Here is a 26,965-nt window from a genome sequence, read left to right as displayed (position 1 = left end):
CAAAGGACTTCAATAAACATTTTTCCAAAGAAGATTTATGAACCACCAATAAGCGCGTGAGAAGATGTTGAACATCATTAGTCATTAGGGAAATGCAAATCAAAACCACATGAGATACCACTTCACACTCATAAGGATGGCTTTTATTTAAAAACAAAACAAAATGAAACAGAAAAAAGAAGTGTTGGAGAGGATGTGAAGCAATTCGAAACCTATACATGGCCGATGAGAATGTACAATAGTACAGACTGTGTCAAACAGTTTAGTGGTTCTTTTAACAATTACACTTACAATTACTATATGATACAGCAATTCTACTTCAAAGAAGTGAAAGCAGAGACTGAAACAGATACATGTACACCAACGTTCCCAGCATGGCCAAAAGGTGGAAACAACACAAGTGGCATCACAGAGGAATGGATAAGCAGAATGTGTCATATACTAACAATGGAATATTATTCAGCCTTACTAAGGAAGGAAATTCTGATACATGCTACAACATGAATGAATCTTGCAAACAGTATGCTAAGTGAAATAAGCCAGGAGCGAAAGGACAAATACTGTCTGATTCCACTTATATGAGATACCTAGATTGAGTAAATCCCTAGACGTGGCGGTAGTGGTCAAGAACCCGCATTTCAGTGCAGGAGATGTAAGAGACATGGGTTCAATCCCTGGGTCAGGAAGATCCACTGGAGGAGGGCATTGCAACCCACTTCAGTATTCTTACCTGGAGAATCCCATGGACAGAAGAGCCTGGTGGGCCACAGTCCATAGGGTCAGACATGACTGAAGCAACTTTAGCACAGCACAGCACAGAAAGGGAATAGGGAGTTTTTGTCTACTAGGTACAGTTTCCGTTTGGGATGATGAAAAAGTCCTGGAAATGAACAGTGATGATAGTTATAAAATTATCATAAATGTACTTAATGCCACTGAATCATTTAAAATGGTTAAAGTGGTAAATTTTATGTTATGTGTATTATTTATTTATTTGGCTGCAATGGGTCTTGCTTGCGACATGAGGGATCTTCTTTGCGTCATGTGATATCTTAGTTCCCAGATCACAGATCGAACCTGCATACCCTGCAATGCAAGGCAGATTCTTAACCACCAGACCACCAGGGAAATCCCTGTTACATGTGTTTTAACACACACATAAAACTAAAAGGAGTTGGATCTCAGTTTTTTAAAAATGGACAGAAACAGGAAACAGAAGGTCAAAATAAAAGGAAAGATAGTTCTAGAAAAGGGATGTCAGAGGATAGGGAATGCTACTATGAATTCCTCAGTCTTCCCAGGAACTCTGTCGTCCTGGGGCCGTGTGCCTTTTCCTGACAGCCTCCCAGAATTCCTGTGGGCTAGCTGCTTTCTAGCAGCTAGAAAGTTAGCTTGTTCATCCTCATCCCACCCAACCTGGAACTTCCACCATGGCAGAGAAACTTCTCTGAATAAATACCAATTACCAGCCCCCTTTCATCCTCCCTCTCCTACCCTATCCCTATTGTGTGTTTACTACTGCACCTCAGAAGAGGGAATTTGCTTTGGCATCGTGGGACTCCATCAAGTCTATGTAATCTCCTATGTGAATAAGAGCCATGCTCGCTCAAAAGAAAAGAAAAACCTAGCTGACCACCAGAGTCTCATTTTTGTTTCTCCATCATTTACTTGGAAAAAAGCTGGGACTTTTAGTAATTTAAAAATTTAAAAACTGCAATACTAAATTGGTCAGGGTTACCAAAAAAGAAGATAAAAGTGACCCTTTTAGAACAGAGGAATAATTACTACACGACCTAGTCAATCCACTCTTAGGTATTTATCTAAAAGTTGTGAAAGCATATATGTGTATTAAAAGTTGTATGTGAATGTTTGCAGCAGAGTTATTTGTAATAGCAAAAACTGGAAAGAGCCCAAATGTCCATCAACAAGTGGATAGATGGTAAATTTTGGTACAGTATATCCACACAGTGGAATACTATTTGGCAATAAAAAAGGAACAAACTGCTGATACATAACAACAAGCTGGATGAATCTCAAAATTATGCTGAGTGAAAGAAGCAAAAAGAAGAGTACATAATGTATGATTCCATTTATACAAAATTCTATAAAATGCAAACTAACCAAAGAGTAGAGAAGGGAGAGAGGGATTAAAAGATAAGAGGACATTTGAGGGGATAACAAATACATTTGTTATCTCCATAGTGGTGATGGTCTCACAGGAGTACACAAACATCATAATTCATCAGATTTCACACTTCCTACGTGGTTTATTGTTTTGTAAAAAGAGACAACAGGAAAGCACAGTTCAGTTCAGTTCAGTTCAGTCGCTCAGTCGTGTCCAACTCTTTTCAACCCCATGAATCGCAGCACGCCAGGCCTCCCTGTCCATCACCAACTCCCGGAGTTCACTGAGACTCACGTCCATCGAGTCAGTAATGCCATCCAGCCATCTCATCCTCTGTTGTCCCCTTCTCCTCCTGCCCCCAATCCCTCCCAGCATCACAGTCTTTTCCAATGAGTCAACTCTTTGCATGAGGTAGCCAAAGTACTGGAGTTTCAGCTTTAGCATCAGTCCTTCCAAAGAAATCCCAGGGCTGATCTCCTTCAGAATGGACTGGTTGGATCTCCTTGTAGTCCAAGGGACTCTCAAGGGTCTTCTCCAACATCACAGTTCAAAAGCATCAATTCTTCAGCGCTCAGCCTCTTCACAGTCCAACTGTCACATTCCATACATGACCACTGGAAAAACCATAGCCTTGACTAGACAGACCTTTGTTGGCAAAGTAATGTCTCTGCTTTTGAATATGCTATCTAGGTTGGTCATAACTTTTCTTCCAAGGAGTAAGCGTCTTTTAATTTCATGGCTGCAATCACCATCTGCAGTGATTTTGGAGCCCAGAAAAACAAAGTCTGACACTGTTTCCACTGTTTCCCCATCTATGTCCCATGAAGTGGTGGGACCGGATGCCATGATCTTCGTTTTCTGAATGTTGAGCTTTAAGCCAACTTTTTCACTCTCCACTTTCACTTTCATCAAGAGACTTTTGAGTTCCTCTTCACTTTCTGCCATAAGAGTGGTGTTATCTGCATATCTGAGGTTATTGATATTTCTCCCGGCAATCTTGATTCCAGCTTGTGCTTCTTCCAGTCCAGCGTTTCTTCCAGTCCAGCGTTTCTCATGATGTACTCTGCATATAAGTTAAATAAGCAGGGTGACAATATACAGCCTTGATGTACTCCTTTTCCTATTTGGAACCAGTCTGTTGTTCCGTGTCCAGTTCTAACTGTTGCTTCCTGACCTGCATACAAATTTCTCAAGAGGCAGATCAGGTGGTCTGGTATTCCCATCTCTTTCAGAATTTTCCACAGTTTATTGTGATCCACACAGTCAAAGGCTTTGGCATAATCAATAAAGCACAAAAGAAGACAAAGGTTTCTCCCTGATCGCTAATATTCTTTTTTTAATTTTGAATAGTCTATTTTTTAGTACAAATAGATTCTTTTTTCCCCACCAAACTTTAAACTTTTTATTTTGTACTGGGGTATAGCCGATTAACAATGTTGTGGTAAATTCAGGTGAACAGCAAAGGGACTCAGCCATACATATATAAGTATTCAATATTCTTGAAAGCAAGGTTGGAATACCCAGATGCCACACACACACACACACACACAAATCCTTGCTGCTCTCACACTCACTAATCACCGCTGCTGCTAAGTCACTTCAGTCGTGTCCCACTCTGTGCGACCCCATAGACGGTCAACAGCCTATTTCCTTTACAGTATCTGAGATGTATCTGTTCCCATTCTTAGCCACTGGCCCACTCTAAGCCCTCCACCTCCATTGTTAAGTTACAGCCTAGTCTTACCCTCCATCCAACATGCAGGTGGCTGCCAGAATAATCTTGACAGAGGACATCTCCAACTCCTGTTATTCAAAGTCATCATAGAAAAGTTATCGATGTACATCCATGCCTGAAAACAAAAGAGTATTTAAAAAAAAGTTAGTAGTTCTTATCTATGGAGAGAAGGTGATTTTTATTTTCTCTCTTTTTCTATATTTTACAGTAGTTTTTTTTTTAAGTAAAAATATCCTTATTGGTTTTGCTTGTTACAAAAAGAATGAATACTTGCTGTAAAATATTCAAATAATATGAACAATATGAAAGTATAGTAAAATTAGAAAATGAAATTTGTTTCCTCCTTGTGATCAACATTGTGGTTTCGTCTCCAACATCCACTCTACGCCTTCCATTCAGGAAGCAGCCAGGCAGTTTGGGTGAGATTATCTCCACTCACAGCTTCAGAAATAGCTTCTGGAATGGTCTAAACCAGCAAGTCTTAACCCTAACATCCAAACCCTTATATTGTAACAAGCATTTCATAACACTGCCTTACCATCCTGACTTGTAAAATCAATAGATCATGTATTTTGATATACCTTCTATTATGACAAAATGCTATAATATAAAGGAGAAATAACAGGAAAACAATACCTTATGAAATATTATGTATTTCAATATGGAAATGCTTGGGCACGACTATAATAGAAGATATAATGAAGTAGTTAGATGTTTGTACCTAATGGCAGAATCACCATTTGTTGGACAGTTTTTGAGAACTATGTGTCAGGGCAAACAGACAGAAATCCCGTTTCATGGAGCTTACATTCTAACAGGGTAGTGGGATTACAAACACCAAACAATTGGCATAATACAACAGAACACGTAAGTAAATTATATATTACATTGTAAGTTGATAAGTATTACGGGGGTAAAAAGTAGAACAGGGTAAGGAAAAACCAGCATTCAGAACAGTAGGGAAGTGGGTAATAAGTTGCAATTTAAACTAGTGGTCAAGACTGCTACCAAGACCATAACATTCAGTTTGAAGGAGGTGAGGGAATGAATCATGAATGATACTTCTAGGGGGAAGTATCCAAGCAGAGGGAATAGCCATGCAAATAATCGAAGGAGGAAGCCTCTGTAGGGAGTATTCTGGGCTGTAAGTAGCCAGTGAGGTGGCCTGAAGTGAGTAGTAGGAGAAAAAGCAGAAGTAGGAGATGGGTCAGAGAGGAAACAGAACCACATCTCCCAGGACCTCAAAGCACATTGTAAAGCTTGCATCTGAGTAAAATGATGCAACATTAGAAGGTTGAGAAGAGAGGAATGACATGCTTTGACCCACGTTTTATTAATAAAAGGAAAAATCTGGCTACTCTGTTGAGAATGCATTGGAAGACCAGCTGGAGAGTTTGTCATAAGAATCCAGGTGAGAAGTGAAAGCAACAGCTACAAATGCAGACTAAGATTCAGTAGAGTATTTCTTTTTTTTTTTTTTTTAATAATTTTTTTTACCTTCAGTAGAGTATTTCATCTGAGATGTCATTGATTGTAGGATACATCCTGGCTCCAGAGATAAAATATGCAATGTGAATTGCATTATGCAGTGTGAACTGCAATATTCAGAAAGTGGTGTCAGCTGTTCAAAACATGATTTTCTGAAGTAATGAACAACTCTTGGTGAAGTTCCAAATGAAACAAAATACTATTTTCTCTCAATTTACCCATAATTCTCCCATCTTAAAATTCAATTCATATTAAGACCATAAATCAAGTAGTTCATGTTCATATATAAAATGGAGTTAGGGTCTAGGTTCAGATTATTATAAAGATGTTTTTTTAAATCTACATTAATGTCAAACAGGACATTAAAAGCCATGCAAGATAAGGGGAAAATCTGTAATGTTGGATTGTTCCATATATTATGAGACTCTTGAGAGTCCCTTGGACTGCAAGGAGATCAAACCAGTCAGTTCTAAAGGGAATTGCTCCTGAATATTCATTTGAAAGACTGCTGAAGCTGAAGCGCCAATCCTTTGGCCACCTAATTCGAAATGCTGACTCATTAGAAAAGACCCTGATGCTGGGAAAGATTGAAGAGGAGAAGGGGACAACAGAGGATGAGATGTTTGGATGGCATCACCAACTCAATGGACATGAATTTGAGGAAGCTCTGGGAGTTGATGGACAGAGGAGCTGGCGGACTACAGCCCATGGGGTAGCAAAAAGTCAGACACAACTTAACAACTGAAAAACAATATACATTATGAAAAATCTATTATCTTTGGCCCATATTCTAAATACTCAATCACTGTGACAACCAAAATTGCTCCCGAAATTTACAAAGAGGTCCCTAGGATGATTCAGGAACAGACACATGACCCTACATACCATCACAGTCCAATCAGAGGAAAGCCTAGAGCTGCTGTTTGACAACGGAGAAGGCAATGGCACCCCACTCCAGTACTCCTGCCTGGAAAATCCCATGGACGGAGGAGCCTGGTAGGCTGCAGTCCATGGGGTCGCAAAGAGTCTGACAGGACTGAGCGACTTCACTTTCCCTTTTCACTTTCATGCATTGGAGAAGGCAATGGCAACCACTCCAGTGTTCTTGCCTGGAGAATCCCCGGGACGGTGGAGCCTGGTGGGCTGCCGTCTATGGGGTCCCACAGAGTCGGACACTACTGAAGTGACAGCAGCAGAGGCGGCTGTTTGACAAAGAGAAAAAGGAAAACCAGTACTTGTGGCAGGGCCTGAATAAAGACGCCCCATGCCCGAATGCGCCAGCAACCCTTCCACCACCAGGGGGAGCTCTCCTTGGGATGAGGCTTTTACCTTTTTTAATGTAGTATTGTATTTTTTTTTAATTATGGTAAAATATACCTAAATGTAACATCTTAACCATTTAAAAGTCTACATTCACATTATTGTGCAACAGAGCTCTAGAACTCTTTCCATCTTGCAAAAGGAAACTATACTCATTAAACAACAACTCCGGTTTCCCCTTCTACCCACAATCCCTGCCAACCACCATTCCACTTTCTGCCTATAAGAGTTTGGCCTTTCTAGGTACCTCAGTAGTAAAGAATCCGCTTGCCAGTGCAGGAGGCATGGGTTCCATCCTTGGGTTGGGAAAATCCCCTGGAAGAGGAAATGACAACCCACCCCAGTATTCTTGCTGGGAGAATCCCATGGACAGAGGAGCCTCGTGGGCTGCAGTCCGTGCAGTCACAAAGAATCAGGTATGACTGAGCACACTCTCACAGGTACCACAGATACGTGGAATCATATGGTATTTGTCCTTTTCTATCTGATTTATTCTGCTTAACATAGTGTCCTCAACAAGATTTTACCTTTGAAGGCAAGGGCAAGACAGAGCAAAAGCTGGCAGCTGAATTACATTGTTGAACTCCTCCATCAACCCTTTACTAAAAGCCCTCTTCACCTCTGAACATTTTGGTTACTTGGTCAATATATTCCATTTATTATTTAAGCACATTTGGGCTTATATTTTCTATTATTTACAGGTGAAAAGATGATAACTGATATCCTCCCTTTTTTTCCTCAAATAGAATTATCAGTTTGGTATATATTCTTTCAGACTATCTAATATACAAATAGAGATGTGCATTTTATTTTTATATATGTGAAATCCTGTAATACTGTTAAGCAACCTAATTTTTTCTCTGACTTCTTTCAATGTTAATAAATACAGATTTAGCTGTATTTATTTTAAATATTAATTTAAAATTAATTTAAAAAATTCTTTTTGAGGTCTATTGTGTGGATGAACCGTAGTCTATTTAACCAATTGGTAAACATTTAGGATCTTCTTAGTGTTTTGATACTTCTAAACATGCTGCAGTGAACCTCCTTCTTCACATTTACTTCCTTTGAATACATATCTAGAAGAAACGCCTTCCCCACAGTTGTACAAATTTCTATTCCTAACAATAATTTAAGCATTCCCGATTCTCTATATTCTTTAAAATATGGAGTACTGTCCATCATTTTCATCTTTCCTAATGTAATATATAAAAATAATATCTAACTTTCATTAGATTGGGAAAAAGTGGAAACAGTGACAGATTTTCTTTTCTTGAGCTCCAAAATCACTGCAGACAGTGAGTGCAGCCACAAAATTAAAAGACGCTTGCTCCTTGAGAGAAAAGATATGGCACACCTAGACAGCATATTAAAAAGCAGAGACATCACTTTGTCAACAAAGGCCCATAAAGTCAAAGCTATGGTTTTTCCAGTAGTCATGTAAGGATGTGAGAGTTGAACCATAAAGAAGGCTGAGCACCAAAGAATTGATGCTTTCGAACTGTGGTGCTGGAGAAGACTCTTGAGAGTCCCTTGGACTGCAAGGAGATCCAACCAGTTAATCCTAAAGGAAATCAACCCTGACTATTCACTGGAAGGATTGATGGCAAAGCTGCAGCTGAGTATTTATTTAAAATAATCACCCATAGTTAACTGCTCTGACGTAACTCTTCATTCCCCTGTGCTCTCTCCCAGTCTTTGCTTTGTGCATACATATGTTAGGGGCTTCCCAAGTAGTGCTAGTGGTGAAGAACCTGCCTGTCAGTGCAGGAGACATAAGAGATACAGGTTCAACCCCTGGGTCAGGAAGATCCCCTGGAGGAGGAAATGGCCACCCACTCCAGTTTTCTTGCCTCGAGAATCCTATGGACAGAGGAACCTAGTGGGCTACAGTCCACGGGGGTCACAAAGAGACAGACATGACTGAAGCAACTTAGCACACATATGTATATATTTTACCTACTAGTTCTACTCATTCAATTTAAAAAAAAAATATTTAGTATAACTAATCTTAAACATATACAAACTAGGCAGAATAAAATAGTGAAGCCAGGTACCCTAACCCAGTCCCCCAAAACATTAAACTGAAATCAGTCGTGTTCCATCTACTTTACCTGCTACTTGCCCCCACCCACATTTTCTGAAACAAATCCCAGACATCAGTAAATATTTCAGTAGTAACCATTCAATTTTTCATTCAACTTTTTTCACTTGTAGTCTAAGGAAGACAAAGACATCAATAATTCAACTCAAAAAAACATCTAAGTATTCTGACGTTGGCAGTGAGGATTGATTTGAGGTGCAAGGGAGGAATGTCTAAAAGCTACTGTGTCTGAAGAGCTTTATTAATGAATCTTTTTATTTTTTTCCCCATCCTTCTTTTTGTGGTAAGGTACAAGAGAATCCAATTAAAATCCCACATGTTGTCACCTACACACCAAATTGAATATAACACAGGCCAAATCACAGTATCTCTACACATGAAAAATACCCATCAAAACAGATTTTATTTAATACAACTAAATCTCAGAGCAGTTATTAGTCATCTTCCCCAATCAGCAATTTTTAAGGATTTCACTATAAACCACCTTGAATATTGTGAGTGCTTTTTTTTTTTCTGGCCTCACCACAAAGCATATGGGATCTTAATTCCCAACCAGAGATCGAACTTCTGCCCCCTGCCTTGGAAGACAGAGTCTTAACCACCGGACTGCTGAGAAGTCGCATATTTTATTTTTTTAAGATTTCAGTCTGATTATCCATTGGTTCAACATTTCTTGGAAGACAGGTTACCATCTTCCTCCCTTGTTCCATTAATTTATGTTGCAGTATCATGAATAGTGTCACCCCTCAGCCCTTTAGAGAACAGCAGTGTTGAGGAGGTGATATTAAAACCCATCCCCAAAAGAGATTTGGCAAACAAGAAATGGTCATTATTCCCACACTTAACACGTACAGCACTTGGTATTCTAGTAGAGTAACTCACAGTGTAAACTGGGGTGGGGGGCGGTGCTAGAGACTGTATAACCTTTTTAGGCTACTAGTTACAGTTCTGAGTCAATACACCGTCCCTTATCCTGGCTCTACCCTACAGGACAGATTTTACTGCAGATGAGAAAAACCAAGATTCAGAGAGATTTAAGATCAAACATTGGTGGGACTTCCCTGGGGGTCCAGTGGTTAAGAATCCGAGCTTCTACTTCAGGGGACGTGCACTGGATCCTGAGTCAGGAGCTAAGGACTGGCATGCCAATCCTTAGCCAACGAGGCAAATAGATCAAACACTGGCACGTGCTGGAGTCACGATCTGAAGCCCAGCATATCAGTTGGGATGATTTGGTTGCAAGCCAAAGAAATTTGCTAAATTCAGTCCAAAAAGGGGAGCATTAATTAGAGGCATATTGAAAGAATGAATGTAGCTGAAGGAGACAGGCTGGAGCCAGGGCAACAAGGACGACCCCATCCTCTGGTCTGGAAAGTGTGAACATCAACCTGTTTTTCATCTTCGATTAAGTATTTTATACAAGATTTGAAGTTCAGGAAGAGACCTTGACTGGTTTTTAACTTCAGAAGGAGGACAGAGCATGTAATTTATTATTCCACGAAGAAGCTCATGCTTTAGAAGAATTAATTCTTCTAAAGGAACTTAGAGTGCAGCTTTGAAGGGTGAAATAGATGCTGGGTTGCAAGAGAAAAAGTTCTGTGGTGACATCTTGAGTGCAGTGTGAAGATCTCCCTTCAGGGAAGGACTGGTCCCAGCTATCAGAGAGTTGCTTGCAGACAGCCTTGCAGGAATTGCCTTTGCTGCGGAGAGCTACCTCATCCATGGTTACACCCTTCCAGGGACAGCCCACATTACTGAAGTTAGGTAGAAAGGTCTTACTATAGTCAAAGCTATGGTTTTTCCAGTAGTCATGTACAGATGTGAGAGCTGGACTGTAAAGAAGGCTGAGCGCCAAAGAATTGCTGCTTTCAAACTGTGGTGCCAGAAAAGACCCTTGAGAGCCCCTAGGACTGCAAGGAGATCAAACCAGTCAATACTAAAGGCAATCAAACCTGAATACTTATTGGAAGGTCTGATGCTGAAGCTGAAGCTCCAATATTGTGGCCACCTGATGTGAAGAACCCATTCATTGGAAAAGACCCTAATGTTGGGAAAGATGGAGGGCAGGAGGAGAAGGGGACGACAGAGGATGAGATGGTTGGATGGCATCACCAACTCTATGGACATGAGTTTGAGCAAGCTCCGGGAGTTGATGATGGACAGTGAAGCCTGGTGTGCTGCAGTCCATGGGGTGGCAAACAGTTGGACATAACTTAGTGACTGAACAACAACAACATTTCAGCTTAGCACTGGGACAACTCTGTAAGGCCATTTTTGCTCCAGAGTCCCAGAAGGGCTGACTGAGTCTGTTGTACAGCCTGTAGCACAGCACAGCTTTTCCCTGTACCCTCTCCTGCATCCCTCTTCTTCCTTCCATAGGTATTGATTCTGAGAGATTATTATTATTATTATTATTTTTTTTTTTTTGGCTGCCCTGCCTGGGTCTTAGTTATGGCACGCAGGATCTAGTTCCCTAATCAAAGATAGAACCCAGGCCACCTGCATTGAGAGCATGCAATCTTAATCACTGGACTGTCGGGGAAGTCCCCTAAGAGAATTTTTTACAATAAATATCCTGTATGCTAAACACAGTCTCAGAGTTTGCTGTTGAAGAGCCCAATCTGTAAACATCTGCATTCACTGATTCTGACTCCCACGTTTTCTACATTCTTACCCCACCAAATGTAATCATGGAGTCAAATGGAATTAAGACTTTTTTGGTTATTGTAATATATATATATACATATACATATAAAACATAAAGTTTACCATTTTAACTGTATTTTTCAATAGCATTAAATATATTTACACTGTTGTGCAACCTCATTATAGCTTTTTATGAACATTTAGAATCATAAGCCCACAGAATATTAGAACTAGAGAGATCTTTATATACTAAAGCATCCAAATTCATCTATCAGAACCTAACAAACATAAAGAGAAAGAAACAGAAAGATTGATGGGTGATGAGAGAGAAATAAAGCAGGCATGCCCCTTTTTTCACATGCAAACAAGAAGTGTAAATTCACTGCTCCCACACAGACTCCAGTTCCCTACCACTTCTCCGAGGCAGGCATCTCCCCACGATGAGGGTGATTGTGGATTTAAGATTTATATTTTGCTATAACATGGCACCAAACACAAACCAACCACTTCATCTGATTTCAATTAAAAAAAAAAATTATACAGAGGTCTGCCCTCATACTGGACAAAAACAATTATCTGGCTGAGACTCAATAAAAGTTGGTGTGTCAGGGCAGCTTAAGGCCTTCCTAAGGGATTTTCAAGGGTAAATTTGACTATATTTAATTTTCATCTTATATGCTGACCTTAAAACCTCACTTATGTGAAATACAACCCCTTTAAGTTAACCTGCTTTGCAGTAGTATGGCATTAACTTATATAAAAAATCATGATATTGCAAAAAGAAAAGAAAAAAATGTTTAAGGTGAATGGAAGTACAGGGTGAAAATAAACTGAAATAAGTTCTTATTAGATTACTTATGGGTTTCACTATTTGTGAGACTCTATAGCAGCTAGCAGCGCTGTTCAATAGAAATAAAATGCCAGCCACCTAAATAATTAAATTTTCTACTTAGCCACTTAAAAAAAAATTTTTTTTTTTGGCCACATTGCACAGCTTATTTCCCCAACTAGGGATCAAACACACGCTGGATCACCAGGGAATTCCCAGCCACATTTTAAAAAGAGAAACAGGTAAAATGAGTAACACAATTCACTTATCCCAATACATATCCAAAATACTGTCACTTCAACATGTAATCAATGTAATAATTGTTAATGACCTATTTTACTTTTTCATACTGTGTATTTTGCAATTACAATGCATCTTAACTTGAACCAACCACATTTCAAGGGTTCAGGGGTCACATGTGGCTAGTAATTTCCTTATTGAACAATGCAGGTGTCAAACGTTCTCTGATAACAGAGAAATCTCTCATTCCTCTGCAAAGTTTGGTCTAATTGGGTAACATTCAAGGGAAAGATTTGGAAATACATGTGGCTCTGTATCAAAGCTTTATCTGCCAGAACTGAGGAAGACTTCCGTACATCCTAGATTTAAAAGTGGACAACAGTCTGACTTTTGGCAGAATGAAAACCCAAACCCAACTCCTTAATGCACCCTTAGCAGAGAGAAGCAACATCTCCCCAGGCAGAACATGAATCAATAGTTTCCAATTCCCCAACAAGCAGTGAATCATTAAAGTTTCACAAGGATCATTCCCGGTACATTCCAATCAAGTCTGTGAATTATAGACAAGAAGTCTATTCTTCAAGCCTCACTGCCTTCTATCCCAAAGGAGAAAACAGCAACAGCTAATAGAGAAGGCATGAAAAAATTACCCACGTATTGAACTACTGATTTGACTTAAAACAACAAGCTCAACTCTTTACAACAACATAGACAAATAAGGGCAAGAGCTCAGTTTTTACTGCCTTGAAACAAAATTGAAATATGGAACTGCAAACAGCTTTAAGACAAATGACACAGATTTTATAACCTTTTACTCCATTCTGTTAATTCTCTGTCTACATAATACCAAATTAAAGAGAGGACTAATTTATTCATATACCCTTAGGCAGGCAACAGCACACACACCACACACACACACACCACACATACACACACAGTGTGACATTTGATGCAGAAATCTTGAACTAAAATCTCAACATAAAAATTCTCCCATAATTAGTGAAACTTGCAGGGTCTTGGCAACAGCAAACTGTGAAGCTGACCTGTTAGAAACACCTTCAAATCCACAGCACACAGAACTCCATGGGAAACCCTGCTGCAGAAACACTCAAAGTCAAAATATTACAAATAGATGGGAGGGAACATGTGTATACCTATGGCTGATTCATGTTGATGTATGGCAGAAACCAACACAACAGTGTAAAGCAATTATCCTCCAAATAAAAATAAATAATTTTTTAAAAATAAAATACATGATAACCTCAAAAAAAAATTATAAATTACCAAGAGAAAGATTTAAAGGGGAAGAGGCAGAAACAACAAACAAGAGAAAGTATACCCCTAAAACTCAAGATAATCAAGCAATCTAGAGAGATTTTTAAACACATTGCTCTCAAATTTTTTAAAGAATGGATACGTTATGGAAAAACAGGACACCATACAAAAAATAACAATATAATAAAAGAACCAACTAGAAATTTCATATATTAAAAAATAAATCACTGTTTAAAACACTTAATGGACAGATCACACAGAACGGTTCAGTTCAGTCGCTCAGTTGTGTCCGACTCTTTGCGACCCCAAGGACTGCAGCACTCCAGGCTTCCCTGTCTGTCCATCACCAACTCCCAGAGCTTGCTCAAACTCATATCCATCAAGTTGGTGATGCCATCCAACCATCTCATCCTCTGTCATCCGCTTCTCCTCCTGCCTTCAATCTTTCAGCATCAGGGTCTTTTCCAAGGAGTCAGTTCTTCCCATCAATAGCCAAAGTATTGGAGCTTCAGCTTCAGCTTCAGCATCAGTCCTTCCAATGAATATTCAAGACTGATTTCCTTTAGGATTGACTGGTTTGATCTCCTTGCAGTCCAAGGGACTCTCAAGAGTCTTCTCCAACACGACAGTTCAAAAGCATCAATTCTTCAGTGCTCAGCTTTCTTCATAGTCCAACTCTCACATCCATACGTGACTATTGGAAAACCCACAGCTTTGACTAGATGGACCTTTGTTGGCAAAGTAATGTACACAGAATAGTAGACATAGCTAAAATAAATTAATGGATTGGAAACTAAATATAAAGAAATCATATAAAATGTAGCATCAGTTCAGTTCAGTTCAGTCGCTCAGTCGTGTCCGACTCTTTGTGACCCCATGAATCGCAGCATGCCAGGCCTCCCTGTCCATCACCAACTCCCGGAGTTCACCCAGACTCACGTCCATCAAGTCAGTGATGCCATCCAGCCATCTTATCTTCTGTCGTCCCCTTCTCCTCCTGCCCCCAATCCCTCCCAGCATCAGAGTCTTTTCCAATGAGTCAACTCTTCGCATGAGGTGGCCAAAGCACTGGAGTTTCAGCTTTAGCATCATTCCTTCCAAAGAAATCCCAGAGCTGATCTCCTTCAGAATGGACTGGTTGGATCTCCTTGCAGTCCAAGGGACTCTCAAGAGTCTTCTCCAACACCACAGTTCAAAAGCATCAATTCTTCGGCGCTCAGCCTCTTCACAGTCCAACTCTCACATCCATACATGACCACAGGAAAAACCATAGCCTTGACTAGATGGACCTTTGTTGGCAAAGTAATGTCTCTGCTTTTGAATATGCTATCTAGGTTGGTCATAACTTTCCTTCCAAGGAGTAAGCGTCTTTTAATTTCATGGCTGCAGTCACCATCTGCAGTGATTTTGGATCCCCCCAAAAAAAGTCTGACACTGTTTCCACTGTTTCCCCCATCTATTAGAAAAACTTAAAAAAAAAAAAAAAACTTGAAAGTAAATCAGGTTACTTCCCTGGTGGTCCAGTGGCTAACCCTCTGAGCTCCCAGTGCAGGGAGTCTGGATTCCATCTCTAGTCAGAGAATTAGATCCCACATGCTGCAACTAAGATCTGGCACAGCCAAATGAATACATGATTTTAAAAAAAGTAAATCAGAAATATGGGGGATAAAATGAGAAGATTTCACATATACTCAATAGGAGTTAAAAATAAAGAAAATTGAAAGGGGGATAGTATTTGGAGAAATATGGATGAATGAAGTTTTAAGGACTTTTTTTTTTCTAAATTGAAGAAGCCCACCCAGCCAAGCAGGAAAAATAACAACACACACTTACCTAGACACTTTGTAGTCAAACTATGGGACATTGAACTCAAAGAGAAAAATGTTAAAACTATCAGAGAGATGATAAAGCTTATCTTCACAGTCATGACAATTTATTTGACTTATAGCAGATTTCTTATGAGCACATTTAGCCAAATCACTAGGTACTCCCTATATCCATCCCTATCTCTAAAGACCGTTAGTTATAAAGGAAAAAAAGAAACCACTCTCTTTTCAAAAGCCTACATTATAAACATTATTCTAGGTGTTGTCAAAAGCACATTATGTAGCTACAATGTCAATATTTTAGGAAATATTCCACTCCCATGCCAGATTTAGCTCTTAATTCCACTTAACACATAGCACAAATATCAGACCAGTGCATGTATGCTCAGATTCTTTGTGACCCTATGACTGCAGCCCACTAGGCTCCTCTGTCTATGGGATATTTCAAGCAAGAATACTGGAGTGCATTGCCATTTCCACCTCCAGGAGATCTTCCTGACCCAGGGATTGAACCTGAGTCTCCTGCGTTTCCTGCATTGGCAGGCGGATTCTTCACCACTGAGCCCACCTAGGAAGCCCATCAGATCAGATATCATGACTGAAAATCTCAACAGCATCTGGTCTTGAAAGTCTAGATATTCTAAAAGCCCTCAAGAAAGGAATGATTTTCTGGGACCATTGTCTCACATGGAATGTGGCACTTTATATTTTACAAGAAGAACGGTAAACATTTTTCTAACCAAAATTCCTGAAGATACAATTTCAGAAACATCTGTACTTTCCAACTTGACATAGAAATAAAAATATTTTAACTGCTGATTTTAGCTATGTTTACCTTTGGGATTATTAACTTAAAGATCTACATTTTTAAAAGAGGGATATCTTTGTGCAAATGTCAGTTGGCTTCTGTATATTTGTCTCCATGTGCAAAACTCTAGGTATCGTGTTTGAATTTTTAAAAACTACGTATCTGTTTCTATGACTTTCTTTCTTTCTTTGTACAGCTCCATGTCGCTGTCTTAAACCAACCCAGGCTTTCTCACTTGGTTCCTCTGTCTGCCTTTCCCTTTCGTGCTCTAATTATGTCTCTTCTCTCACTTTCTGTCCTTACCTTCCCTCTGTTTCTTTTCCTTAGCTTTGCAATATTGAAAAACATTTTAAAATAATTTGAGAAGTAATATAGAGGACAGAGCACAAGCTTCAGATCAGATAGTGAGGTGAAGTGAAGTGAAAGTCCCTCAGTCCTGTCTGACTCCTTGCAACCCCATGGACTATATACAGTCCATGGAATTCTCCAGGCCAGGATACTGGAGTGGGTAGCCTTTCCCTTCTCCAGGGGATCTTCCAGCCCAGGGATTGAACCCAGGTCTCCCACATTGCAGGTGGATTCTTTACCAGCTGAGCCACAAGGGAAGCCCAAGAATACTGGAGTGGGTAGCCTATCCCTTCTCCAGCGGATCTTCCTAACCCAGGGATCAAACCCAGGTCTCCCACATTGCAGGTGGATTCTTTACCAGCTGAGCCACAAGCGAAGCCCAAGAATACTGGAGTGGGTAGCCTATCCTTTCTCCAGTGGATCTTCCCAACCCAGGAATCAAACCGGGGTCTCCTGCATCGCAGACAGATTCTTTACCAACTGAGCTATCAGGGAAGCCCCCAGATCAGATAGACAGAGATTCAAATCCTAGTTCCTCACTCTCAAGGACTGTGGATCTTGAGCAAATTATTATCCCCTCTAAACTTTATTTTTTAACTGTGAAGTAGGGAGATGATGTCTACCCCAGAGTGTTGTCAGGATTACTAGAGATAAAGTATGTAAACGAGCCAACACAGAGTAAGTATCCAAGAAATACTGGTTCACCTTTTCACTTGAATCAGGTTTTATGTTCTTTGTTCTTAATTCTGAAAGCAAACAAATGAAATGTTTTCTATTTCTCTCCAAAAATTGTTTTATGCTTAGCCAACCTGGACTTATTTTCTTCCACTAATAATTAGTAGGTTTTTCTGATGGGAAATTATTGCCCACCTATCAGTGTTTCTCAAATTGTGTTCCACAGAACACTAGACATTAATAGAGGTCAAATCAGTTTGCATATGATGTCTTCATCTTGTAGATTCATGGTTTACCCTAGCCGATTAAAAGCAACTCTACAAGCAGTTTCCATGAGCAACTGTAATTCAGTGTTTTCTGTCATTAGTTGACCATATTCATTTTTTTGTGTAACACCTAATTAACATCTTGCACATCCAATCAACTCCTTTTAGAAAATGCTAATTTAGAGAGATGGATGGACTTTTTATGTACTTCAAGCAACTTTCCATAAATATAACTTCTTTCAACAGAGAGATAAGAGCTAAATAGCATCCAATTGCAATTATATTCTTTGAAAATAAATAAAATTATATTCTTTGGCAAGGGTCTAAATAATTCTAATTTGGAGTTGTGGATTATCTTGGTTTTGATTGTTTTGTTCTATTTTTTAGTGTGGCTATCAAAGGACACTAGCTGAGCGCATCCACAGAGTATGAATCACAAAGACAAATCACACATGCTTTCTCTAAACCTCAGTTTTCTTGTTACTAATGTGGGAGATTAGAGGCTTTTCTACAGTCTTGCTGTGAGGACCCAATGAGATCATTCATGTGAAAGTGCAATCTATACCAGCACAGCTTGGACTGGTTAAAAATTAATTGAACATTCTTTGGCATTGCCTTTCTTTGGGATTGGAATGAAAACTGACCTTTTCCAGTCCTGTGGTCACTGCTGAGTTTTCCAATAGCCTTTGGGCTTTTGTTCATTGTTAAGGTGGGAGGTGGGAGGAATTTAATGGTTCTAAAGAGAAATAATCAAGGATGTCCAATTGGGCAAGAGGAACTATTTGAGCTCAGACCCAACCAGCATGGGACTTTTCTTTCCAAAGGATTTTAAGAGTACACGAACCCCACAGATTTAGATCAGTAATGCTGTAGACCATTCAGGTATGCAAATTCCCTGAGCTATCAGGGAAGCCCCCAGATCAGATAGACAGGGATTCAAATCCTAGTTGCTCACTCTCAAGGACTGTGGATCTTGAGCAAATTATGTTTTCATAGTATGTAAACCACTAGACCATTCAGGTATGACCTAAATCAAATCTCTTATGATTATACAGTGGAAGTGAGAAATAGATTTAAGGGGCTAGATCTGATAGACAGAGTGCCTGATGAACTATGGATGGAGGTTCATGACATTGTACAGGAGACAGGGATCAAGACCATCCCCAAGAAAAAGAAATGCAAAAAAGCAAAATGACTGTCTGAGGAGGCCTTACAAATAGCTGTGAGAAGAAGAGAAGTGAAAAGCAAAGGAGAAAAGAAAGATATACCCATCTGAATGCAGAGTTCCAAAGAATAGCAAGGAGAGATAAGAAAGCCTTCCTTAGCAATTAATTCAAACAAATAGAGGAAAACAATAGAATGGGAAAGACTAGAGATCTCTTCAAGAAAATTAGAGATACCAAGGGAACATTTCATGCAAAAGTGGGCTCAATAAAGGACAGAAATGGTATGGACCTAACAGAACCAGAAGATATTAAGAAGAGGTGGCAAGAATACACAGAAGAACTGTACAAAAAACATCTTCATGACACAGATAATCACAATGGTGTGATCACTCACACTCATCTAGAGCCAGACACCCTAGAATGTGAAGTCAAGTGGCCTTAGGAAACATCACTATGAACAAAGCTAGTGGAGGTGATGGAATTCCAGTTGAGCTATTTCAAATCCTAAAAGATGATGCTGTGAAAGTGCTGCATTGAATATGTCAGCAAATTTGGAAAACTCAGCAGTGGCCACAGGACTGGAAAAGGTCAGTTTTCATTCCAATCCCAAAGACAGGCAATGCCAAAGAATGCTCAAACTACCGCACAAGTACACTTATCTCACACACTAGTAAAGTAATGCTCAATATTCTCCAAGCCAGGCTTCAGCAATATGTGAACCATGAACTTCCAGATGTTGAACCTAGTTTTAGAAAACGTAGAGGAACCAGAGACCAAATTGCCAATATCCGCTGGATCATCGAAAAAGCAAGAGAGTTCCAGAAATCATCTATTTCTGCTTTATTGACTATGGCAAAGCCTTTGACTGTGTGGATCACAAGAAACCGTGGAAAATTCTGAAAGAGATGGGAATACCAGACCAGCTGACCTGCCTCTTGAGAAACCTGTATGCAGGTCAGGAGGCAACAGTTAGAACTGGACAAGGAACAACAGACTGGTTCCAAATAGGAAAAAGGGGTACATCAAGGCTGTATATTGTCACCCTACTTATTTAACTTATATGCAGAGTACATCATGAGAAACACTGGGCTGGAAGAAGCACAAGCTGGAATCAAGATTGCTGGGAGAAATATCAATAACCTCAGATATGCAAATGATACCACCCTTATGGCAGAAAGTGAAGAGGAACTAAAAAGCCTCTTGATGAAAGTGAAAGAGGAGAGTGAAAAAGTTGGCTTAAAGCTCAACATTCAGAAAACGAAGATCATGGCATCCAGTCCCATTACTTCATGGCAACTAGATGGGGAAACAGTGGAAACAGTGGCTGACTTTATTTTTTGAAGCTCCAAAATCACTGCAGATGGTGATTGCAGCCATGAAATTAAAAGGCGCTTACTCCTTGGAAGGAAAGTTATGACCAACCTAGACAGAATATTAAAAAGCAGAGGTATTACTTTGCCAACAAAGGTCCGTCTAGTCAAGGCTATGGTTTTTCCAGTAGTCATGTATGGATGTGAGAGTTGGACTGTGAAGAAGGCTGAGCGCCGAAGAATTGATGCTTTTGAACTGTGGTGTTGGAGAAGACTCTTGAGAGTCCCTTGGACTGCAAGGAGGTCCAACCAGTCCATCCTAAAAGAGATCAGTCCTGAGTGTTCATCGGAAGGACCGATGTTGAAGCTGAAACCAATACTTTGGCCACCTGATGCTAAGAGCTGACTCATTTGAAAAGACCCTGATGCTGGGAAAGATTGAGGGCAGGAGGAGAAGGAGGCGGCAGAGGATGAGATGGTTGGACAGCATCACTGACTCAATGGACATGAGTTTGTGTAAACTCCAGGAGTTGGTGATGGACAGGGAGGCCTGGTGTGCTGCGGTTCATGGGGTCACAAAGAGTCAGACACGACTGAATGACTGAACTGAATCGTGTCCAACTATTTGCGACCCCATAGTCCGCCAGGCTCCTCTGTCCAGGCAAGAATACTGGAATGGGTAGCCATTCCCTCCCCAGCGGACATTCCCAACCCAAGGATCAGACTCAGGTCTCCTGCATTGCAGGTGGACTCTTTACCATCTGAGCCACCAGGGAAACCCAGTAAATGCTGTACTGTTTGAGAAAGATATACCTAGGTATATTATGGAAGGCACAAATGTCCCTTTACAGAATTAAAAGCCAGCAAAACTACCCTCAGAATTACCAGAAAGACAACAGAGAATCTACTGAAAAGTCGAAAAAAAATAAAGATATTCCAAAGAAGCATAAAAATAGAAAACAACATAAGATTATAGAACTAAAACTAGATATGATAATTACAATCATAAATGTGAATGAGATTAACTTATGAAAAGAAAAATACTCAAATCTGTCAGACAAACAGAATTAGTCTACAAAAGCCACAGTTAAAACCAGAAGTGGAAAAAATTCAGTGTTGGTGACAGTGAGGCAAAGATGTTTTTAAGTTCAGTGTTAGTGGGAAAATTAATTGGTATAACATTTCTGAAAGGACATTTGTATCAAAATGTAAAATATACACAACACTGTATTAAGCTAGTTCACTTTGAGAAATTAGCCTGAGGGAAAAATTGCACAAAAGCAAATAGGCAGGCCCAGAAGGGCTTCTTGTCTGGAGAGAGCAATAGGGGCTAGTCATGCAGATACAGCTACCATGCCACCTCTAAGGCAGTACTGAAAGCTACTCTTAGGGCCAAAGTTGAAGAGTTACTAAAGGCACTCCCTTCTCTTTTTGTTTGTGTGCTTGTCTATAAACATTTCTTAGCTTCTCTGGTGTCTATAACAGAGCAAGGAAGGGATTTTCCCCAAGTTCAAAATCCACAGTGACTCATCTCTGGGACTTCCTGAGGCTACTCTGTGCATTGAGCAACTTCACAGGGATTCTTATGGCCCTGCCTGCAGCAGTGAGACACAGCAAACCTAAGAGAAGCCTTCTAATGTTTTTATTAATTGTTCGAGTCTTTAAAAAAAAATTCATGTCAATGTATGGCAAAACCACTACAATATTGTAAAGTAATTAGCCTCCAATTAAAATAAATAAATTTATTAAAACAAAAACAAAAAAAAAAAGAGCACTGGGGGGAAAAAAAAGCATCAGTTACTTTTTAAAAGCAACCAAAGGACAGAGTGGTCAGTGGTGTCAGAGTAAGATAAGGACTGAGAAGGGTTCAAAGGATGTAGCCAACATCGAGGTTAGTGAGTGACCTGGTGACCTGTGTGGTGGAGGGAGGGGTGGTTTTGAGAGAGAGCAGGAAGTGAAGACCCAGAGAGAGTAATTTGGACATCTCTTTCTGGAAGTTTGGCCATGAAGGAGAAGAGGGAGAGTAATGGGTGCTTGAAGGAAGGAATGAGGAGGAGGCAGGAAGAGGTGTTTAATTTTTGTTTTGTTTCTGTTTTGTTTTTAAGAAGGAAAAGGAGCCTATAGATAAAAAGCGGATGATTCAGAGAAAAGGGCCTTCAACAGAAAGAGGAATGTTGTAACTGTGGGGAAGGAGGAAAAGCCACAGAGAGGTCAAACGGAGAACTGCCTCTCCAATATAACCGATTGAAATAAAGATTTCCCTGCAGGGACCAGAGCCACTATTTTGAAGAGGAAGGTCTTGCTTCTACCAGTTAGTTTGGAACTGGAAGTGCTCACCCAGTTTGATCCTAAAATGGAAAAATTATGATAAAAATGTTCATTTTCTTGACTGTGGTGGTTTCACAGGCATGTGCACACGTTAAAGCTCCTCAGTGTGCACTTCAAATAGCGTAATGTGTAGTATGTCGATTTTCCCTCAGTCGAGCTATAGAGAATTGTTGTGTGTGTGGTTTTAAACTGGCACACCTCAGTCAACAGGGGGCGTGGTTGTGCACAACAAGATGGGAAAGGGTTTGCCTGAATATTGGTTCTACAGTTGTTTGTCCTGATCTTTTCTTAGATGACAGAGCTCTGATTTATAGGCAGTACAAGAAAGCAATTAAATAATTATAGGCGTGAAGATACAGGCAAATGGATATGTAAAGGTTAGACTAAAACTTGAGCTGCTGGAATGTTCTTGCGTGCCTGTGTATCCTGTATTCGCAGACTCAGCAGAGAAAGGAGGAGATAGCAGGACAAAGTATTTCTTCACAGTCATGTGGGAGCCGTATATGGGATTCTCAGGTGGCAGAGATTACAGTTGATGCCTTCCAGAGGACAGAATTTTGTTGCAAGTTTTTGTGACTAGGTCAACACCTGCATAAACATCACACTACTGGCTGATGGGAGAGATGATGGGAACAGAACACAGAATAAAAGTGGAACACTCCAGTGAAACCACTGAAAAAGTAAAAGGAGCTGTGAATGTGAGATCTTTTTTAAAATTTATTTTTAATTGGAGGATAATTGCTTTACAATGTTGTTAGTTTCTGCCATAAAACAATGTGAATCAGCCATAAGTACACATATATTTCCTTCCTCTTGAACCTTCCTCCCACCCCCAACCCTATTCCACTCCTCTAGGTTCTCAGAGTACCAGGTAGAGCTCCCTGTGTTACACAGACCTTCCCATTAGCTATCTGTTTTACATATGGGAATGTATATGTTTCAATGCTACTCTCTCAACTTGTCCTACCCTCTCCTCCCCCTGCTGTGCCCACAAGTCTGTTCTCTACGCCTGCATCTCTATTCCTGCCCTGCAAATAGGTTCATCAGTGTCTGAATGTGAGATCTTAATGCAACTTCAACAGTTGTTAATGCAACACAGGTGTTAATCCACACCCTGGTTTTCGCAGGAAGGGGGACCCTTTTCAGGGCCCAAGAGTGGGCTCTTGTCTAACACTCAGAAATGAATTGTCTGAGGAGACACATGTGCTGACAAAGCAGGAGACTTTATTGGGAAGAGGAGCCCTGACGCAGAGCAGCTGGGTGAGGGCATCCAGGACAATTGCTCTGTCACACAGCTTGCAGTCTTGGCTTTTATGGTTATGGGATTAGTTTCCGGGTTGTCTCTGGCTAATTATTCTGACTCAGGGTCCTTCCTGGTGGCGCGTGCATCACTCAGCCAAGATGGATTCCAGAGAGAAGGATTCTGGGAGGTTGGTAGGCCATATAGACTGGAGTCTCCTCTCTCTTTTTGAACTTTCCTGAATTCTTCTGGTTGGTGGTAACTTGTAAGGACCTCCTATTGTAAGATAACTCATGCAAGCGGTTACTGTGGTGCTCGGCCAGGCAGGGCGGTTTGGGTCAGTGGTTCCCCTAACAGTTTGTGAAAAGGATACACATCTCCTGGGGCTCCTCTGCCTCTCCCAGATATTAATAACTTGTGGCCAGTTTTTTTGATTGAGTACACTGGAAAATGGCTCCTTCCTTCCACCCACGTCCCCATCCGTCTTTATCTATCACAACACCACCATAAAGTGGGCATTATTAGCCCCAGCTCACAGCTGTGTAAAAAGAGGTACAGAGAGGAAAATAGGAAGGTCCTATTGTATAGTCTAGGGAACTGTATTCAATAGCCTGTGATAAACCATAATGGAAAAGAATACAAAAAAGAATATATACAAGTGTCTATTCAGTTATTCTTTTTCTTTCCTTTTTTTTTTTTTGCCACACCATAGGGCTTGTGGAATCTTAGCTCCCTGACCAGGGATGGCACTCAGGCCCCCTGCTGTGGAAACTTGAAGTCCTAACCATTGGACCTTCAGGGAACTCCCTTTTCTGCTATCTTTTAAAACACTAGTGTCTCTAATGTTTTAGTCATTAGTGATATGTGACTATTTAAGTTAGTTAAAATTAAACTCAATAAGAACCTCAGTTTCTCACTAGCCACACATCAAGTGCTCAGTAGCCATGTGTGGCTACAATATTGGACAGTACAGATGTAGAACATTTCCCATTATCACAGAGTACCAATGGACCATGCTGCTAGCACATTGCTATCATGTATCAAGAAGATACAGTTATGAAACAGGAGGGAAGTGGGCAGGGACAACCTTTAAAAGAATGATGTTAGTCATAGGATGTAACAAAAACTGGTTAGAACCAAGTAGATCCAAAGTGGCAAGACATACGATTTCCAATGGGCCTTGAGCTCATTGTAATATATTAGCACAAGCTAAGTGACACAGCCGTGACAGTTCTGAAGCTGACCATAAAAGGCCAAAAAATGGGTGGTGATCCAATTCTTGTAAATCCCCTTCCCTGAAAATATTCATAATCCTCCCACTCATTACCATGAAATTACCCAGCCCATAAAAACTAACCACTCCGTATTTCAGGGCCTCTCTCGCCTTTTGAGATGGCCCACACTTGGTCTGTGGAGTGTGAGTCTCCCTAAATATTATAAATCCACTTTTTATCTATCACTTTGTCTCTCAGTGAATGCTTTCTGTGATGAAACATCAAGAACCTCAGCTTTATTAAGTCCCGAGACCACGTGCGTGATCTCAGTTAAAAGACCGTGGGGGTGGAGGTGGGGCTTCCTTGGTGGCTCAGTGGTGGAGAATCCACCTGCCAATACAGGAGACACGGGTTCAATCCCTGGTCCAGGAAGATCCCACATGCCTTGGAGCAACTAAGCCCATGTGCCACAACTACTGAGCCCGTGCCCTAGAGTCTGGGAGCCACAACTACTGAGCCCGCACACCTAGCGCCTGTGCTTTTCAACAAAAGAAGCCACCGCAACGAGAAGCCCGCGCACCACAACTAGAGACTCATTCCTGCTTACCAAGACTAGAGAAAAAGCCCACGCAGCAAGGAAGGCCCAGCACAGCCAAAAATGAATAAATACGTACAATTATTCTTTCAAAAGATCAAAAAAAACAAAAGACTGTGGGTTCAAGTCCCAGTCTGAGTTACAAGGTTTCAGTTAGACACATGAAATGCTTACCTTTACCTGATCTGCCCCTCTTTTATCTCCACTGTCTAGTTCGGGTAGTCTCTACAGTCCCCTCTTCAGTCTAAGTACCCAGAGGGCATGCCTGGGGCTGGTCTGCTGGCTCTGCAAGGTACCCAGCACACAGGGCAGACACCCGGATTGTGATGACAAAGACGGATGCCTGACACTTTGTCCAAGCCCAGGAGACAGCAGCTCTGAAGCAGTCTGCAATGACAGCACCAGGGTGGGAAGTGAACAGCCTGTTTCTGCAAATTTCCTGTATTTTTGCCAGCTATGTCAGAATCCGACAGAAGCAGAAAGGATTAAGGGAGAAAGTCAGAAGTGAAGTAAGGGGAAGACAGTAGTGGTGCTAAATATACCAAAAACTTGGTAATCAAATGGCCTTTTTCTAGTTCTTCCAGGCATTGAAGTTCATCCTCCAAAACCATGAAGGAGAGAGGCTTCGTATGCCATTTCTATAATGGGAATAATGTAATCGTCACTCACCCTCTTAAAACACCCACCAAACATGAATTTATACAATTACACAATTCTGGATCAACTTCTGTGTTAAAACCACATCCTTCTGATGATTAAGACTCTAGAATAAGCCTTGACACAAGATGTTGCTTTTTTTTTTTTTAAAGGAGAAGATAAAGGCCATTAGTGACCATTCTCCCTCCCTACTTTTATCGACCCCTACTCCTTTGTCCTTGAGCTGTACTGGGGATTTGGAAGTCCCAACCTTGGTATTCACCCCTCCCCAGCAGTTCTTTAAACCCATGGGAGAGTTATTTGAGGACCAGCAAAGCTTTTAGCATTCTTTCGCTTTCTCTATCTCTTTTATACTTTAATAAATCTTTATTACACAAAAGCTCTGAGCGATCAAGCCTCGTCACTGGCCCCAGATTGAATTCTCTCCTCCAGAGGCCGAGAATCTCAAACTTTCATGGCTCAATAACAACCTTTCACTATAAACTGTCCACCCCATCTAAATGTAACAGTTACCCACACATTGCTTTGCTGACTATGTTTCTCCAGCTCTTCCTGGAGAAATTTAGGAAGTAACATCTTTAGAACATTATAAAACACTCCTTAGATAATTATAAAACACTCCTTAGATAATTTAGAAGCCCTCTTTCAAGGCCCCGCCTCACTCGCGAGAGTATTTTTTTTAAATACTGCCTCTGGGTTCTTGGTCTTCGATTTGAAACTTTTACAGCTGCTTCAGCACTTCCTTTCCTGAAAGAGCCTGTGGCCTTGCT

General features: G+C 40.5%; 1 long non-coding RNA gene across 1 annotated transcript; it reads right to left on the bottom strand.

The window, feature by feature from the left end:
• Positions 1-746: 746 nt before the first annotated feature.
• LOC113899760 lies at positions 747-26,182 on the bottom strand. The gene is made up of 3 exons (XR_003512981.1): positions 25,713-26,182; positions 3,870-3,975; positions 747-880 (listed from the first exon to the last, which is right to left on the bottom strand). It is a non-coding gene; the product is annotated as an uncharacterized LOC113899760 (long non-coding RNA).
• Between the last annotated feature and the right edge of the window lie 783 nt (positions 26,183-26,965).

This window comes from Bos indicus x Bos taurus, chromosome 10 (assembly GCF_003369695.1).
Source record: "Bos indicus x Bos taurus breed Angus x Brahman F1 hybrid chromosome 10, Bos_hybrid_MaternalHap_v2.0, whole genome shotgun sequence".
Lineage (NCBI taxonomy): Eukaryota > Metazoa > Chordata > Mammalia > Artiodactyla > Bovidae > Bos > Bos indicus x Bos taurus.
Note: the sequence above shows the minus strand (reverse complement) of the source record. Positions and strands in the feature narration are given on the sequence as shown.